Here is a 19,015-nt window from a genome sequence, read left to right as displayed (position 1 = left end):
GAGGAGCTGTTTGGTTACCATAACAGCCCAGGGCCTTCTGAAGGCCCCCAGGGCTGCCATTACTGCTTGCCTATCAAGCCATGCCTGTGGCATGCTTTGATAGACTGTCAGAATGCAGTATAATGCAATTATTGCCTTATACTCTATGAGCGATCAAATGCTTGCAAGTTTAAAAAAGACGTAAAAATTAGTTAAAAAATGTTTTATTAATTAACAGAAAAAATAAAAGGTAAAATAAAATTTTAAAAAACCCGTCACCCATATTTCTAACAGAAAAAAAAAAAACCCAAACATATTTGGTATTGTAAAATTATGCAAAATTCCGATCAAAATAACACATTATTTATTCTGCACAGTCAGCGTCAGCAGGAAGAAAATACACCCCAGAATTGCGCCTTTTTGGTCATCCCGTCTCCAAGAAAAGCTTTAATACAAAGCCATCAAAAACCATATTCACACCAAATGGCACCAATGGCAACTACAGAGTGCTACGCAAAAAAAAAAATCGAGCCCTTGAACAACTACGTCGACGGAAAAATAAAGTTGCGTCTGTCAAGACGGCGGCAGACAATAACTGTAAAAACGAAAATGAAAAAAAAAATGGCCGCGTCTCCCACTCGTGTGAATGAGCCCTTAGGGTACTTTCAGATGAGGCGATTCTCGTTTGAACGAGTGACATCACCACTGGCTCGTTCGCTCTCGTGCGGCCTGTTTATACCGGTAGATACATCGTCGGCTCGTTCGCACGAGAAATCGTTCAAATTCGCAGTATAAGTGGCTGCTAACGACTGAACGAGCGCTGGTTATACCAAATGATAAGTTAATGAGCCAACAAGGATTTGTTTGCCTGCATAAAATAAATAACCGAAAAGCAAGCGATTCTTGTTCGCCGTTTAGTCGTTGACTCGCGTTTAGACCGAACGATTATCATTCACTTTCGCTTGTTTGAACAATAATTGTTCTGTCTAAAAGGACCTAATTATAAGTTTGGTGCACAGTAATAAATCCCCCCCTTGCTTTGGGGTGATGTGGGGTCAGCTCACCTCCACCTTTCTCCTGCAGATTAAGTTGCACTAGCCTGGACTGTACCACTGCAGGAGGAGAGGGGTGCGGAGGGCAGTTCAGCATTCCTCCTGCCTGGATGGCACCTCCTTTGTTCCTCCTGGCCCCTCCTAGAGCCGGTGACAGTGGCGGCTGCAGTTGCCGGGAGCGGACGCCAGGTGGCAGCAGAGAGCACCCACAACTGCAAACAAAAGAGAAGAAAAGTCCAAAGATCAGAAGTGGAAGAGTAATAAGAAGTAATGCAGCAGCGGCAGCCGGCGGCCGGGAGCCGAGATCTGCGGGAGCACCGGCGGCAGCAGGCACCCTGATCCGGGCAGGAGGTAAGAGGGGGCAGGGAGCATATGGCTAGGGGCACCATGCCAGGGCACACACCTATAGCTGCCAGGTGGGCATCCCATGTGTATCCCACACCTCCCCTGGATGTAGGTTTTTGCTTCCTCCCATATGTAGAAGCTGCAGAACATCTTGCCTTGTTCACTGCGATGATGTGATGTTCTGCAGACGCTGCGGAATATGTTGGCGCTATATAAATACCATCTAATGACTTGTGGTTAAAGGGGGCGTTCAGCTGGATAGATGGCAAATGTCACATCAGTGGGGTCTGTCACCCCCAGCACTCACTAAAATAGGGGCACCGCGGCAGGTATGAATGGAGCCTGCACACTGCGACCCGGGCGGTGGGGGTCAGGGTCGCCTGATCTTGCAACGGATGGAAGCCACTCTGAGTGCGGTTTTGGTGCGATTGTAACGTGCGTTTTACATCCGTTTTACATGCACATTAAAAAAATTGCAAGGTTATTTTTCTCATGCGGACCCCGTAGGAGCGCGCATTAAAAACAGATCATACTGGCATTTTTTTGAACGTTCCTATAGAAAATATTGAGCAATTCTCAAACAAGAATCGCACAAAAGCCGGACTATCGGTCCAAGTGAAAAATCACGTATGAATCGACCCATTCAAATGATTTGTTTCTTCTTCCGTGTGAGTTTTGTCCAGCTTGGACAGAATCTGTACGTGGGAATCGCAGTGTGAATGCAGCCTTAGGGAATAATACAAGCGGTTCTATCATTTCATGTTATTATAGGAGGCTAATAATAATTAGACTGTAGATAGCGACCACTACAGGAGAAATGTGGTGTTACATGGCGCCCGTGGTGAAGGGTCCCCTTGTATGACGTCCATCGTTAGGTGACATGGCGACTGGACGAGCCCAGCAGAGATGTTCCTGGGAATTACAGGCTGATGATGAATGCAGATATTCGGATAACCTTGGTTTTTAGTGCATTTCCCCAATATGATAAAGCTGTGTTGTACTGATATGCAGATAACGCTTGTAGTATAATAATACGTTGGGCAATCTTACATGATTCATCGGATTTTCACTAGATCCAAGATATCTGTTTGCTGTTAGTGAATAGAAACATTGTTGCGAGGCTGAAAGCTCATGGAGGGAAAACCGCAGCATGTCCTCTTCCAGTGCAGACGGCTTACATTGAAGTTAATGGAAGCCGTCTGATCCGCAGCCCTTCTGCAATGACATTGCGGAAGGGTCGCGGATTCCGTGTCATCATCAGGGATGACACAGCATTATCTGCACCGTGCATGCACACAGGCCGACACATCCACAGCACAGTAAAGAACCATCCTGACAGGTACGCAGGGGTCACAGGCCGGGCCTGGCTGTGTGCATTCGGCAATAATACATCTCACAGCTGAGGGGGTTAATACAACTATATCCAGTGTAGACAATGCTCTATGAGTTAAACAGCCCTGAATTCCGACTGATACATTGTACATAGCTAGTCCTGCGCTCGGGCTGAGAAGTTGATACAATTGTATCCAGTGTAGACAATGCTCTGTGAGCTAAACAGCCCAGACTCCAGACTGATACATTGTACATAGCTAGTCCTGCTCTTACTGAGAAGTAGATACAATTGTATCCAGTGTAGACAATGCTCTGTGAGCTAAACAACCCGGACTCCAGACTGATACATTGTACATAGCTAGTTCTGCTCTCGCTGAGGAGTGCATACAATTGTATCCAGTGTAGACAATGCTCTGTGAGCTAAACAGCCCGGACCCTAGCCTAATACATGCCAGTACGATTTGTACTATTGAATAAAATTTGATTGTCACATGCATCCCAATTACAAGCAAGAATTGCAGGTTTAAGGCTGGTGTCACACGGGTGTAAGTGCATTTACGTGCACATTTGCACTGCTTTCTTGCATTTTGCATGCTTTACTGCACTTTTGAATGCGCTAATTGTGTACATTTGTGCTCACAAAAAAACCCTGCACCAATGCTCGCATCCATTGGTGAAATTAGTTCAATATTCGCTCTTTAGAGCACGCTGCTGCTGCTGCTTTTTTTTTTTTTTTGCACACACAAAATGCGCACGAAAAATTTGTTCATAAGAAGGAACCCGTTAAATTCACCGTGTATTGCGCACGCAAATTATTTGTTTTGATACGCCGCCCAAATATGTTTGTGTGTATAAGCCCTAGGGGCCCATGTACACGGTCGTAGGCATTTAACATGCGCCTGCCAGCGCCGTAAAAACGCCTGAACGGCAAAGGGCCTGGCACATATACGCCAAGGCCGCAATGCCGTGGGGCCTGGGGAGACATTCCCCCTTCCCTCCCTCCCTCTCGCTGGCTCACCTTCTCTCTCCTCGCCTCCGGCCGTTTGCGATGGGGCGTGATGAGGCGGAGCTAAGCTCCCTCCCCGCCCCTTGTCCGCTGTCAGCAATGGGAGGGGGCGGAGCTGGCAGAGCTTAGCTCTACATCGCCCCCTCCCATTGCAAACAGTGGCAAGGGGCGGAGAGGAGAAGAAAAGGGGTAGGGAGTCACGCTGGTAAACTCCCTCCCACCTCCCCTCTCCGGCAGCTAGCATAGGCTCCCGTAGGAATCTATGCAGCTGCTGCCGGCGGCGTGGAAGCACCCGCCACGTGAAAGCTTTTATGCCATGGAAATACGCCTCTGTGCACTGATACATTGTAAGCCAATGCATCAGAGGGGCAGCGTGTATCGGCCAGGCGTGAAAACCCGGCCGATATATGTCCGTGTGAAGAAACCCTAAGGGGTACCTGTCCACAGGCGTGATTTTGCCGAAAGTAAATCGCCGGCGAATCACGCTATCTGAAGGTTTCCATAGCATTACTATGGAAAGCGCAGGCCCCCTGTCCATAAGCGGAGAATTACTGCGATTCTCCGCTCACGGCGGGCAGTTCGCAGCATGCGGTGAATTGCCTCGATTCTTCACGGTCAGCCTATCTATTAGATTAGGCTGACCGGCGGAGATTCGTCTGCGGCTCCTGCTCCCGCAGCAGATTCCGCAATGCCCGTGGACAGGGGGCCTAAGAGTTTAATATTGGTCTGAGTTTCTCCGACTGATCTCACACTCACCTATCCTTAGTTTGTAGAAGAACAGAAGGCCAATTTTTTTTTCTGGCGTTGCTTTTAAATGATCCGTGTTGTCCGTGTGCGCTATCGTCGACTTGAATGGATGATTGTAATCCGAATCGTCACTCCACAAGGCCACATACATATGATTTAAAAACAAATTTTTTTTACATGGACTATCAGCTGATGTGAGAAAACCCGTTTTAGTAGAGCCACACTGACTGTACGGCTCCGGTCACAAACCACCAAAAAGTGCATTAGTAAAGCCATGTGTGTTTGTAGTAAAATGTGGCAAAAATTGTACGCAGTTTTGCCACTCCACTTTTTGGTAGGGTTTTATTGCAACTGAACTGCCCCATGTGACTGGAGCCTTAGGGCTCTTTTACACGGGCGACAGTGATATTGGCGCCACAAAATTGTGGCGACATCGCAGCTCTGTTCCTGCGATTTTGTAGCGTCAGTGATGCGTTTTACTTGTGAAAAATCGTGCCTCGCTTCACTGCTGCCAGCGATAAACTTGTGTGTTTTTTATTGCAACAAAGTTAAGCCCTCCCCCTAAAATAAGCCCTAGCTCAGCCAACCAATACGAGGGCTGTGATTAGACGAAGCTGGACCTCCTAAAACATACTAATCACAGGTTGTCCTGCTGGATTTTCTGATATAATGACATGGTATGGCATATATGATCAGATGATATGCCATATATGTCGTGATCACATATTACATGTATTATAGAAGACTAGATTATATGATGTAAGCACATGCTATGACATGCATGATATATGATCAGGTGATCTAACGCACATCTCCTGAACATGAGAAAGTGTTATACTGTATAGCTGGCCTGTGATAACGGATGACCTGTGGTATGGCTGAAATCACTGTGTTGACTACTCACTTTTATGGCCCTGTTTATCCTCATGAAGAGGCTTTAAGATACGGCCATAAAGCTGTAGCTGTACGCCCCTCCCTGTGTCATCTCTTCTGTGTCACCCGCACATCTGTGCAAAACTCCAATCACAGTCCATCATCGCTGTGTAATAACACCCATCATCCCAGCCAGGATGCCGCATGACACAATCCTGTAAAGATATCACATGAGCACCAGCCACACCCAGAGTCTGATGATTTTATTTAAAGACCACTACATAACTAGTCATGCTCTCAGCTTAGAAGTATAGGACAATGCTCTGTGAGCTAAACAGCCCGGACTCCAGACTGATACATTGTACATAGCTAGTCCTACTGTCAGCTGAGAAGTGGATACAATTGTATCCAGTGTAGACAATGCTCTGTGAGCTAAACAGCCCGGACTCCAGACTGATACATTGTATATAGCTAGTCCTGCTCTCAGCTGAGAAGTGGATACAGTTGTATCCAGTGTAGACAATACTCTGTGAGCTAAACAGCCCGGACTCCAGACTGATACATTGTACATAGCTAGTCCTGCTGTCAGCTGAGAAGTGGATACAATTTTATCCAGTGTAGACAATGCTCTGTGAGCTAAACAGCCCGGACTCCAGACTAATACATTGTACATAGCTAGTCCGCTGTCAGCTGGGAAGTGGCTACAATTGTATCTATTCTAGTCAATGCACTGTGAGTCTGGGCTGTTCAGCTCACAGAGCATTGTCTACACTGGATACAATTGTATCCACTTCTTAGCTGAGAGCAGGACTAGCCATGTACAATGTATCAGTCTGGAGTCTGGGCTGTTTAGCTCACAGAGCACTGTCTACACTGGATACAATTGTATCCACTTCTCAGCTGAGAGCAGGACTAGCTATGTACAATGTATCAGTCTGGAGTCTGGGCTGTTTAGCTCACAGAGCATTGTCTACACTGGATACAATTGTATCCACTTCTCAGCTGAGTTCTCAATCACTTCAGCAAATAGATATACTGAAAATGGTGAATTATTTAAACCTAAAACTTCTACAACTTTCTAGCAGACTTTATTTTATACAGAGATTAAGCTTTATTTACATAAACCCGGAAACCCCCGGTAATGGCGCTGTTGTCTACATTATTCCACCTGCGATTACTCATTCATTCAGTGAGATGTCCTGCTTCTAATTAAGGAGGAATTACAATGACACGTTAAGTAAAGTGACATCAGCTATGGGGCGATGGATGTAGATTGGAACATGTGGATATTCATTGTGACCTCATTAAATAAATTTGGATTATCCCGACCTCTCGTCCGCCTGCTGAGCTATTATGTCCAGGCTTTATAATGCCATCTGGCCAGCCGGCGATTACCAAGCGCTCTCAAAGTGGATATAAAACCTCGAAGACAGCGAGGGAGATGTCTGGTACAGTGTAGCGGCACATTCAGGGCAGGCTGTAGAGCGACGTAACCCTTTGTGCTCTCTTACACGGGATAAATTGTCGGGCGCAGATGCCCCACAAGTCATCCCAGCAATGATCGTTGCTGTGCTCTTACATGGAACCGACCATCCCTCAGTGAAATCGTTGAGTCTTTCACAATTGCTGTAGAAGTGAATGAGAACGACTGAACGAGGCTATTTAAACCCAACGTTTAGTGGACGAGCCAAGGATGATTTTTATGCCTTTATAACATGTGACATTCTCATTCTGAATGGGCTTGTCTCTGATGAGATAACCCCTTTAATCCTTGTCCTCGCCCTCTATATGACTTGCTCCTTTTCTGGCTAGTTTATGGGCATTAAGGCTCCGCATGGGTTGTAAGGACCAGTCTAGACATCCAGATTTCTCCAACATCATAGAAATAATGTTGAAGAGCTCAGTGTCTCCCTATACTTGGTCTTTGGTGAGTTTTAGGAAATTTCAATGGGAACTTGACATGCAATTCCAAGCCTGACCACTACAGTGAGAATGAAGCTGTCTGCTTCCTGCAGAATTCAGTTCAGTACATAAGTGTGAACGCCTGTTGCAGAGGGCCTAGGCAACAAACCTTTGCCAATCTACTATTGATGATCTATCCTGAGGATAGGCTATCAATAGTTTACAAATGGAAGACCCCTTTAAAGTAAAAAAAAACCCACAAACTTAAAGGGGGTTGTCCAATGACAGAGGATTTTTTTAAAATTAGTTGCACAAATGTGTTTAAACAGCAAAAGTAATGGTACCTGAGCTATCCTCTTCCCACAGCCCTGCGGTCCTCCCGGTGTTTGTTGTGGAACAGCTACCACCTGCCTGCTGCATCCAATCAGAGGGCACAGCTGTCAGGTGCCGTTCTCCTGGTATCATGGCTCTCGGCATCTAAGTGGTGTTGCAAGGAAAACAGCACCTGACCACTGCTGCCTCTGATTGGCTGCAGAGGTCAAGTGGTAGCCATTTGAAAGCAAAAACCAAGGAGACTGTAGGGCTGCAGCGCTGGATCGCCAGAAAAGAGAACTTTTTTTTATTTTTAATACATTTGGACTTAAAATTAAAATCTCATCTGGCAACCGGACAATCCCTTTAAATCAGAGCCATCAGTCATTGGGTTTAGTGTTATTTTTCAGAGACGACAACACTAGGAGAGATTTAAGCTTAAATTTGCGAATCCGACTGTCGGAGACAATGCACAGGATGCGAGTCAAATCCCAGGATTAGAGGTTAATTAGATAATTTCCCCGGCCTGGAGATGACTAAGCAGTTCGAGATAACCTGGCTCCTCTGTATAAACTACCGGAGTTTATAACCGTTATTACAGGCCAAGTCCTAAAATATACAGTACGGCTTCTGCAAAGAAAATTTGGCAGATTTTCCGACATCTTTTGATCAGGCCACATGAAGACCGTTTTTGAAAACTGGCAATAAGGGTGTTTTCACACGGGACGGCGTATTTTATAGAACACTGCAGAATATTCCGTTGTCAAAGTCCGCACCAAAATCTGCAGGTCTGAACGCAAATTTTGATGTGCAATTGCCTGCAGAATGCCACCATTTTCAGTTCCACATCAATATTCGCACATTATACGAATGCAGAATTTGGTGAGAATTTTTCAGTTTTTTCATAGACTCATCTAGAGGCCCATCTAGACAGGCAGTCGCTCACTTATGAACAACTGCTTGCTGACTGTGAATGGAGATGGGCGTCCAGAACGATCTCCAGCTCGCTCTGCCTCCATTCACAAGCAGTGCTTTTACACAGAAATGATTATTTCTGGGATGCCCTGTCATCATGCGCCCTACAGGTTGTCCCGTGTAAAAGCACCTTTAGAGGTGCTTCCCTGCCCCGCTTCCAGTGTGCTGTCAGAAAGTGTGTTCAGCACAGCTGGGGTGTGATAACTGACTGACGTATCCGCCAGTCCACAGACCACTCTGGCACCCCCATGGCAGATTCCACTGATTAGCTAGCATGCTGGCAATATTAACTCGTGTACACGCAGGCCGAAGGCCCATAGCAGAATCCGTCTGAAACCCTGGGTTCAGTAATTAACTGTACTGAACATGACCGCAAAGGCTCGCGGGCGATTATGCTCAGTAGAGGTTTTTTTTTGTTTATTTGTATTTCCTGCGCCATCACTTAGCGATGACCCGAGTACCCAAGGCCCATACGCAATGTTATTTGCATATGTGCGACGGGTCAGACAGTCCCCTTGACATCGATGAAGGCCGCCCGCGTGGATTCCAAGGCAAAATAGAGCATGCTGCAATTTTGTTTCCGCTTGCAGAATACTCAGTTTGCATTCGCGAGTGTGAACGAAAAAGCAAAAATGCATGCCTTTCAATGCTCACATTGCTGCTGGTGGTGATGGTGCTCTCCTTCTACTTCCACCATTTTTCCTCCTCCTAATTCCCCCCAAATCAAAAATATATCAATATGGATATACAGAGCTTCAGCTCTCATGTTTTCACGAGGAGCACACTCTGCCCTCAAGGTGCTGGTGGTGGTCTGGGTGCTGGTGGTGCTCTGGGTGCTGGTGGTGGTCTGGGGGGTAGTCTGGGTGGTGGTGGTCTGGGTGCTGCTGGTCTGGGTGCTGCTGGTGGTGGTGGTGGTGGTGGTCTGGGTGCTACTGATGGTGATGGTGGTGGTGGTGGTCTGGGTGCTGCTGCTCTCCTTCTCCTCCTCCTAAATAAAAACTTTCCTGGAACATAAGAAGTGTCTGTAGCTCTACATCTGTTCCTTGGAGATGGTCCGTGCTCGGCTCTTCTGTTCACCTGGTAGAATTTGCCCTTGTAAAATGTATGACATTCTTTTAAAACAAGCTGCCCATCTGCTCTATTCGTTGGCGCAATTTCTGATCTCGGGGACCCTATGTGGGCTTTCTTATGTTTTCAGTGACACCTATGTGCTACGATTGACCCCTACACCACTGTACACTATATTGACCAATTTTTTGGAAGGAGCAAAGTGTTCCCCCGATGTGTGACTGTAAACCCTTGCAATTTGGGGGTGTTGGCTGCCTTGGGGACCTTCTGGAGGGCAAATTAGTGTACCCAATTTTTACTACCATTGACTTTATTGGGAGTCGGAATCAACTGTCCAGCTTCACAATGATTTTCGTGAATGCGGCCCGAACTGATTATTCCACTAATCGCTCATCACTAGTGATAGGTAACACAGGAAATGTACGAGTAAACATGTGATCCTGAAGACAAGCCCTGCAGCTGTCTTCCCGGCGATTGCTTTTGGCGCACTTTTAGCTCTGATGATTGGTGTATATGGGAAGTGCTCCTGGATTACAGAAATGGATTTGGTTTGTGTGTCACAGATGAGTCAGTGGAGCTTCCCCGCCTTCGTTCCTGTGGTGGCCCACAGAGCTGCTCTTACTTCTCACTCATTTTCCTGGAACGGTATAAATCCGGCTTCTCGCCCTTAATTTGTACAATAACTCAGTGTAGCGTGAGGAGCCGCAAAACAATAGAAGGATTTCCCTGATTAAAGCCTCATCTGGTTTCTGGAGTGTAATGGGACTTTCCTGTCTTAACATTCTGTAACTTTCTACTGTACTTTGTGTTTCAGTTAATCACTACTTTCAAGATCTCTGCTTGCTGTCAATGATTGGAAGCATTCTCCTTTATATTCAGAAACTCCCAGCCTGTACAGGACCTTCAGGGCCCAATCACGTGGGCTTTTTTCGTTGCCTATCTTTTTAATTGACTGAACACGGACCCATTGAAGGGATTTCTGAGAACCCCAAACATTGGTGGCAGTGAGGGGCATGAGGTATAAAAAAAATCCACCATACGTTTCTACCGCTGTAGATGGCATGTAAAAAAAACGCACCAAAAACACATGCAACACGCTAGTATAGTGAAATTGGTTCATTTTTCGCTGCATAGGCCCATGTAAATGAACGTAAGTGTAACTAAATATTTTAACCCCTTAGTGACCACCAATACACCTTTTTACAGCAGTCGCTAATGGGCTTTAAACCTGGACATGCCGGTGGCTTGGCTGACTACTGACAGCCAGGCTCCTGCTGTAACTGCAGGGAATGGAGAAAACATAGGGCCCGGCAATTTAACCCTGTACGTGCCGCAATCAATAGCAACTGCAGCATGTAAGCAGATGGCAGGGGAGGGGGCTCCCCGCAGTGTGATTACAAAGTATTTATGGATTCTCATGGCAGCTGAAGGCCTGACAAAGCCTCCATGTCTATCTTGTAACTTAGCCTATTAGGCTCCGCCTCCTACAGAGTATAAAGGGCTGATGTCATAGCCTTAGTAGAATGCACTACCTAAGTAATGCAGTGTACTATCCTAGTGATCTAATTATCGCATATTCAAGTCCCTGTTAGGGACTAAATAGTGTTAAAAAAAATTTAATGAAGCTTAGTTAAAAAAAAATAAAATCCAATTTAAAAAACAAACACACATTTTTGCCGACAAAAACCCTTTCGAAATGGATAAAATACTAAAAAATGTTTTTAAATGCAGCACATAATGGGTATTACTGCGTTTGTAATGACCCAGACAATGAAAATATTTATTTTGCTTGGTGCACGCCATGAAAATGATTTTAAAAAGTAACACCAAAATTACAGCCGGCTTCACATGAGTGTAAGCGCAACTGCGCACGCTTCAGCGCAACTTTTTTGCACTGTGAATGAGGCTTTTTTGCGAGTGTGTCTGCGCGTTTCACTGTACTCTTTCTGCCTGCAGGGCATGTTTTTTTTTGCTCACGGTATACAAAGACGCACTGATTTGAAATGGCTAATTCGTCTAATGAGTTCCAGATGTGTTGTTTTTCCAATCGGTGGGGTCCAGGTGCTGAGGCCTACAGGATCGCTGAAATGAACAAGCTGAGGCATTCATCTGAGCGCAGTGCCCGGACGCTGTCGTCCATAGACCTTCTATAGAGCCTGAGCGATGCTATAGAAGGTATTTGCTGGAGGCGGCACCCGCTTCGGATTCCGCAATGCGAATCCGGCCGTGTGCAGGTGGCCTAAAGCTCGCAAGCAGGAAATGACATCAGAATATTGCAGTCGACCACCCAGGCGAAATTATTCTCTCTCTCTCTGTAAAATAGAGCATGCTGTGATTTTTCTTCCACTTATGGAATGCGCAATTCATGGTCACAAGTGTGAAGGAAATTTCGAAAATCTGTGCCTTTCAGTGCCCGCGTGTTACTGCGGTTCGTCTACATGCAATACACAATTCAAATCTGTTCGTGTGAAACCGGCCAAAGGCCGCCTGTCCACGGCCGTGACGGAATATCACTAGCGATATTCCGCCGTCGGGGAGCACTGACAGGTCTCCCCGATGAGCCTAATAGATAGGCTCACAGCAGAGAATCATGGCAAATCGGAGCGATTTTAATCCCGCGAGTGGAGAATCGCTATGATTCTCCGCTCGTGGACGCCTGGCTACGCTCACTGCATTACCCGTTGCGGATTATCGCCACAGATAACGCTGTGACATATCGCCCGTGGACAGACAACCTTAGGGCTTCTACCCACTAGCGTTTTTTTAACGCTGCGATATCGCTGCGTTTTTTTTTTTTAAATGGGACTTTCTAATGTTAAAATCGAATCGCACAAAAATCGCAATAACACAAACTTGCGATTTTGTTTATTTTTTATTTTTTTATTAATTAATTTTTATTTTTTTTTAAACATTAGAAAGTCCCATTGTAAAAAACGCAGCGTTAGAAAAAACCAAAACACTAGTAGGTAGAAGCCCTTACATAGGTCTTTGGGCTGAACAGTCTGGACAGCCGACTGATACATTTTGCCCTCACTGAAACATTGTAGCAATCGGGACCACAGAGAGACTTGTGCTGCTGACCTATATAAAGCACAATAGATTTTCTAGACTTTAACCCCTTCCTGCTGCAGGCCTTTTTTTTTCATTTTCTCGTTTTCACATGAGGGCTTATATTTTGTGGGACAAGTTGTAGTCTTCAGTGGTACTATATAGCGTATTTGAAAACTTTAAAAAATATAGTTGAAAACTATCTTCCCGCTTTTTTTTTTTTTTCTTCAAACTCGCACACAATAGCGCAGAGTTTCAGTGGTCAAAAAGAATCTCCGAAATCGGAGCAGATTAGCACCGACCATGAGTCTGTGGAAAACTGCTTGTGTGAATATCCACATTGACTGGTGTATGTTGGACGCACGCACAGACGGCCTGCAGGCGTGATCACGCGCTTGTGAACAAAGAAGAATTCCTCTAAAATCAGATCGAAGATACGTAAAGTGACATATAGTCTGACGTATGGTTCTGTATATTATGAGCTTGGTTATGGGGTTGTGTTATTGCCATGAGCTTGGTTCTGGTACAGTATTTATTTCCCAATCTGTCCTAGTATGCTGCCATCTTACTACTTTCTGTGCAAACAGAATACAGGCAGACTGTCTATTGGCGCAATATGTATCGTCTGTTTCTTTTGTGCACCAAAAAAAAGTGCCATGCAGGGTGCCATCTATCCTAAGGATGGTAGTGTTGGCAGCCGCATTGGTTGTCACCTTGCCTGGTTCTACAATTATACATCCTTTTCTATATTAATGTATATCTTTGCCTTTCAGGAGTCCGAGAAAGTTAGGTGGCAGTAATGATTGCAATTTACAATTCAGGAGTCTCAAACTTGGGGAACCAATAGCTGTGCACCCCCTATTGACTTCTATGGGGACCCTTGGTGTGCAAATATTTAAAAAAATAAGAGTATGTTTTTTGGGAGGGTTTTTTCACGACCAAAATGTGCGTGCAAAATACTGAAAATGAATGAACCAATTGAAATCAATGGGTTCTAGACTCTGCCTATTGCACACACAACGCCCATTATCAGCGTCGGGCTACATCAGTGTAAAAGCGGAACCCACTGCGCTGATTCCTATTTAGTGACCAGGCTTGTAATTTCAGGCTGGGGTCCCATTGATTTCACTGAAAGCTGCGCGTGGAATTATGAGCGCCGGCCACTACACGGGCGGCGCTCGAGTGGCTTCCGCTTCGACCCCAGTGTATCCCAGCTCTGACAGTGGGTGCTGCTTGGAAAACCCCTTTAAATTAGGATTTTTATAAATTAGGAATTTATAGGCTGCCGGAAAAGATAGGTCTTGCTCTTTCTTTGAACTGATTATATGTTGGCGGCTCCCATAGACTCCTATGAGAGCTGGAAAAATAGGGAGGAGGAAGCAGTTTAGCAGCGTCCTGCGCAGGGAAAAGCTTACAGGTGCCTCTATTAGAAGTCATTCCGAGGATTCATGCCGAGATTTCCGGGCTGGTCGTGTGAATGGACGTGCAAATGCTAATTTTCGGACTTGATTGTGGCTTTTCTTTGTTCACGCGATTTTTGGCGGCGATGCAGCCAGCGTGAAAACACATACGCTCGTGTGAAGGAGGCCTTAGGCTACTCACTCATTGCACCTCACACGGCGTGCAATGTTTACCCGGCCCCATTAAAAACAGTGGGTCATGGGTTCCGAGGAACGCGAAAAGTTGGAGCATGCCACTCATGTATATGACTCCATTCAAAAAAAAGGTGTTCATATTTGTGTGTCTCGCGACGCACAAATCTTGCGCGATTTTCTCGGCCGTGTAAAGTTAGCCTTAGTGAAACCATAAAAGCGCATTTTGACAGTTTTTAAGGGGTTAATATGTATATATCTGCAACTTTGCCATTCAGAAAAGTTAGTCACAACCAATATGGGAACTGTAGCGATGGCAGCCATACTGCGTAATGATGCCCTCTGCCATTCAGATACCTGCAAAATTTGAATGATGACCCCCCCCCCCCCCCCCCCGTGCCAGCTGTTATGGCAGCCATATTGACTGTCACCCATCCACCACAGATATCACCACGACATGCGTATGTAGTACATGCAGATTTTGCAGCGGGATGCCATTTTAATGACTTGGCAGAAGATGACTAGTTTCCCGATCATTTCTGTAGGTGTTCAGTACAAAATACAGATTCGCCGCGTGGCAGCTCATATCTGAGGGCGTTGCGTATCGTGAGGCCTGCATGAAAACTGCCTCACATGGATGCAGCCTGTGGTGCCCCTAGCAACCAATCACGGTGCAGCTTTCATTTTACCTCAGCAGTTTAGGAAATGAAAGTTGCGCTGTGATTGGTTGCTAGGGGCAACGGGACAGTTTTCATAAACAAGGCCGCAGAGGAGTGTGACCGCTGCTCTCCAGGGAAGGTGATATTCGTGTATTTACTCCTCCTCCCCTCCCCGCTGATATCTGATATGTTGCCGTCTTTCTTTGTTCACGTTGCAGTTATTGCCACTTGTTTCCTTCAGGGAGGTGCGGGTGATGTTAACGACGTTCTCGTCCGAAATACCATTATATTACCAAATGTATGCAGGTTCGTTAGTTACATGGCTTCTCCGCTCGGGGGAATCCCTTTTTGTAACAGATCCTCTAATTATAAGCTTATTATGGGCTGTCCTGTCCGTCAGACATCCAGCGATCAGCTGTGGAGAGATCTGGCCACGACGGCGCTCTCACACGGACCTTTTATTGCGTGAGTTTTGCGCGTTGCGAGACGTACATAGATCGCATGTCGGTAGAACCTGTAATTGAGTCTATTTACACAGGCAGTCCTTCTCTCTGCGAGATAGGACACGGGGATCCCGCCCATTATTTCTATGGGGCGCAAAAGATTGCACACAGATGCGATTTTCATGCCATTTTTATTTTTCCTATTGAAATAGCCTGCGGTTTTCACATGCGTGAAAGATCTGCATGAAAATTGCATGTACAGCAGTGCGATGCATGACTCAAAAAAAAACAAAACAATCACACTCGCATAGAAAATCACGATCGTATGCGTTTTTCCATTCGCCCGTACGCACTGTATTACAGCATGAATGAATATCACGATGAAGCTCCGAACCCCAGCTGTACATTTTCAGCCATTTACAGCGCCGCTGTATCGGCAAAAAAATGCGCGGTGTCGATGAAAACCATCGATCACTGTTAAATGCTCTAAATGACCAATAATGGTTAAATCGGGCCAGCTGTGTTCTTTCCCCAGCCTTGTACGCAGGGTAACTCACTTTCCCTCCATTGAAGTCTATGGGAGCTTGCTGAGTATTTCGGCAACAGATAGGGCGAATACCTGCGTAAATACGGCCGTGTGAATAAGGCCTTAGAGTGTGATATTGGTCCAAGTTCCTCGTACTGATATCGCACTCGCACGTGTAAATACAGCCTGTGGGGGTGGCTTTATACGGGCATGTGCGCAATTGTGCACATTTAAGTGCAGTGTATTTGCCCTATGAATTATTTTGCAGTACTTTTTGTACTCGCAGGACATGTTCGTTTGCACGCGGCAGACAAACACGCCCTGATTTAAATGGCTATTTAGTCTAATGCGTTCCAGATGTGTTTTTTTTCCAGCGCAATTGCGCATCTAATTGCGTATTGCACACGCATTTGCGCAACCCCATAGATTTCTATGGAGACCCTTGGTGCGAAAATGCGCACAAAAGTAGAGCATGTTGCTGGTGCACAATACGGAAATATGTATTAGCCTATTGAAATCAATTGGTTCTATTCCTTGCGTATTGAGCATGCACGTAAAAACCGCACATAATCACACCCATGTGAAGCCGCCCCCTAAGGGTATGCGCACACGATGCAATTTTGCAGTAGATTTGACGCAGAATGTGTGCCAATTCCACATTAAATTTGTGGCAAATCTGCATCCACACAGATTTTGTTTCTACACATATCAAATCCTCAGGTGCTAAAAGACATATCGCCAATGTTTCTGCGCCATATCCGTGTGGAATCCTTGGCAGTAATGCCGCACAGCTATACGTTTGTGTGGCCATTACAAAAAGTTTGCAGCTCAGATTTCCATATCATACATATTCTGAGTGATTGATTTCGCTATTGCACCCCCACAGGGGAAATTAAGTATTACATGTTACCTATTACAATGCACAGACGTGTCAGGTCCTCCACACTAAAATACGCTCTTTGTGTTACTCCGGCTTCTCCGCATAGCGGACCGTTATATAATCAATGCCGATAGTGATTATTATCAGACCTTCTGCCAATCAGACATTGACAGGATATCCTGTTTCTGGGAAAGCTGTATGATAAGTAATAGAGGCGCCATTACAGCTCCCACAGAGGTCATCTTGAACCCTGCAGACTAGTAAATGAGTCTAGTAATGCACACATGGAGCAAATTCAAGAGCCTGGAAAAGCTGGGTGAATATAGGGGCAGTAATGCCGACCACATTGGTTGCAATGCTACATGAAAGAAGAGAATTCAAGGTGTTCTATTACTGGAGATGTTTATACTATGGGGGGGGGGGGTCTTTATATGGAATCCGTAGTTGACGCCGTTCGGGTTTTCAGTAATCCCTCCTGATTGTCGCTGTTTGGCATTTCCTGCTAAGTCCACACTGTACAGATACTCAGAGCGCCAAGCGAAGCGATGACTGCGGGCCAAGAGACTCTGTAACTCTATCCGCCTGATATCGGTGACCTTACTGCTGCGAGAGCGGCTAAAGCCTCATGAAAAATAGATTCCGTGTGGAAGAGCAGACCTAATACGTAGGCAGTACGGTATGGAAGAGCAGAGCTGAATTAGTAATTGGGCTTGCACGGTGTCGCCTCTGCATGTATGTCACTTACAGGACGATTTCATCTAAAGCCAATCTGCACAATTTGCAGTCTTCTGGTAAGTAATGGGAAAAGTGTCCTGAGTAGAGTTGAGTTGAGTCGGTAGGAGATGCAGCTCGACCTCGTCTTCTCATTAGAGCGATGGCTGCACGTGTACTAACATGTTATGGAGACCATAGGTCAGGGGTGGCCAACCTTTTGGTGTCTCTGGGCCACATTGGAAGAAGAGTTGTCTTGGGCCACAAATTAAATACACAAACACTAACAATGCAGGCCATCGCCCTGCACGTGCCGAGCCGTCGCCCTGCACGTGCCGTGCCATCGCCCTGCACGTGCCGTGCCATCGCCCTGCACGTGCCGAGCCATCGCCCTGCACGTGCCGAGCCATCGCCCTGCACGTGCCGAGCCATCGCCCTGCACGTGCCGAGCCATCGCCCTCCACTCGACCTCCCATCGCCCTCCACTCGACCTCCCATCGCCCTCCACTCGACCTCCCATCGCCCTCCACTCGACCTCCCATCGCCCTCCACTCGACCTCCCATCGCCCATGTGATCTCCAAACATCCTCCACTCGACCTGCCGTCGTCCTCCACTCGACCTCCCATCGCCCTCCACTCGACCTCCCATCGCCCATGTGATCTCCAAACATCCTCCACTCGACCTGCCGTCGTCCTCCACTCGACCTGCCGTCGTCCTCCACTCGACCTGCCGTCGTCCTCCACTCGACCAGCCGTCGTCCTCCACTCGACCAGCCGTCGTCCTCCACTCGACCAGCCGTCGTCCTCCACTCGACCTGCCGTCGTCCTCCACTCGACCAGCCGTCGTCCTCCACTCGACCAGCCGTCGTCCTCCACTCGACCAGCCGTCGTCCTCCACTCGACCAGCCGTCGTCCTCCACTCGACCTGCCGTCGTCCTCCACTCGACCAGCCGTCGTCCTCCACTCGACCTGCCGTCGTCCTCCACTCGACCTGCCGTCGTCCTCCACTCGACCTGCCGTCGTCCTCCACTCGACCTGCCGTCGTCCTCCACTCGACCTGCCGTCGTCCTCCACTCGACCTGCCGTCGTCCTCCACTCGACCTGCCGTCGTCCTCCACTCGACCTGCCGTCGTCCTCCACTCGACCTGCCGTCGTCCTCCACTCGACCTGCCGTCGTCCTCCACTCGACCTGCCGTCGTCCTCCACTCGACCTGCCGTCGTCCTCCACTCGACCAGCCGTCGTCCTCCACTCGACCTGCCGTCGTCCTCCACTCGACCTGCCGTCGTCCTCCACTCGACCTGCCGTCGTCCTCCACTCGACCTGCCGTCGTCCTCCACTCGACCTGCCGTCGTTCACGTGATCTCCAAACATCCTCCACTCGACCTGCCATCGTCCTCCACAGTCCTCAAAACAACTGCCATCATCCTGCACTGTGCCCCAAACAGCCGCCATCATCCTCCAAATAACCCCCGCTGCCAGGCCATATGGACTCCAGCCTGGAGTCAGTGCCTGCTTCTGCATGCCAGCCCGGACACAGAGACCTGTCCAGGCTCACATGCGCTTT

General features: G+C 47.1%; 1 protein-coding gene across 2 annotated transcripts in view; it reads left to right on the top strand.

Annotated features, from left to right (window-relative positions):
- Positions 1-1,240: 1,240 nt before the first annotated feature.
- Positions 1,241-19,015, top strand: part of RAI14 (retinoic acid induced 14) — a 137,743-nt gene continuing 119,968 nt past the window's right edge. For both annotated transcript variants that reach the window (XM_066602463.1, XM_066602462.1), the window contains exon 1: positions 1,241-1,382. The gene's annotated coding sequence lies outside the window, so the exon portion shown is untranslated. The remainder of the gene's footprint in view (positions 1,383-19,015) is intronic.

This window comes from Eleutherodactylus coqui, chromosome 5 (assembly GCF_035609145.1).
Source record: "Eleutherodactylus coqui strain aEleCoq1 chromosome 5, aEleCoq1.hap1, whole genome shotgun sequence".
In the NCBI taxonomy this organism is placed as follows: Eukaryota; Metazoa; Chordata; class Amphibia; order Anura; family Eleutherodactylidae; genus Eleutherodactylus; species Eleutherodactylus coqui.
The sequence above is the reverse complement of the archived record's forward strand: the minus strand, read 5'-3'. Positions and strand labels throughout refer to the sequence as shown.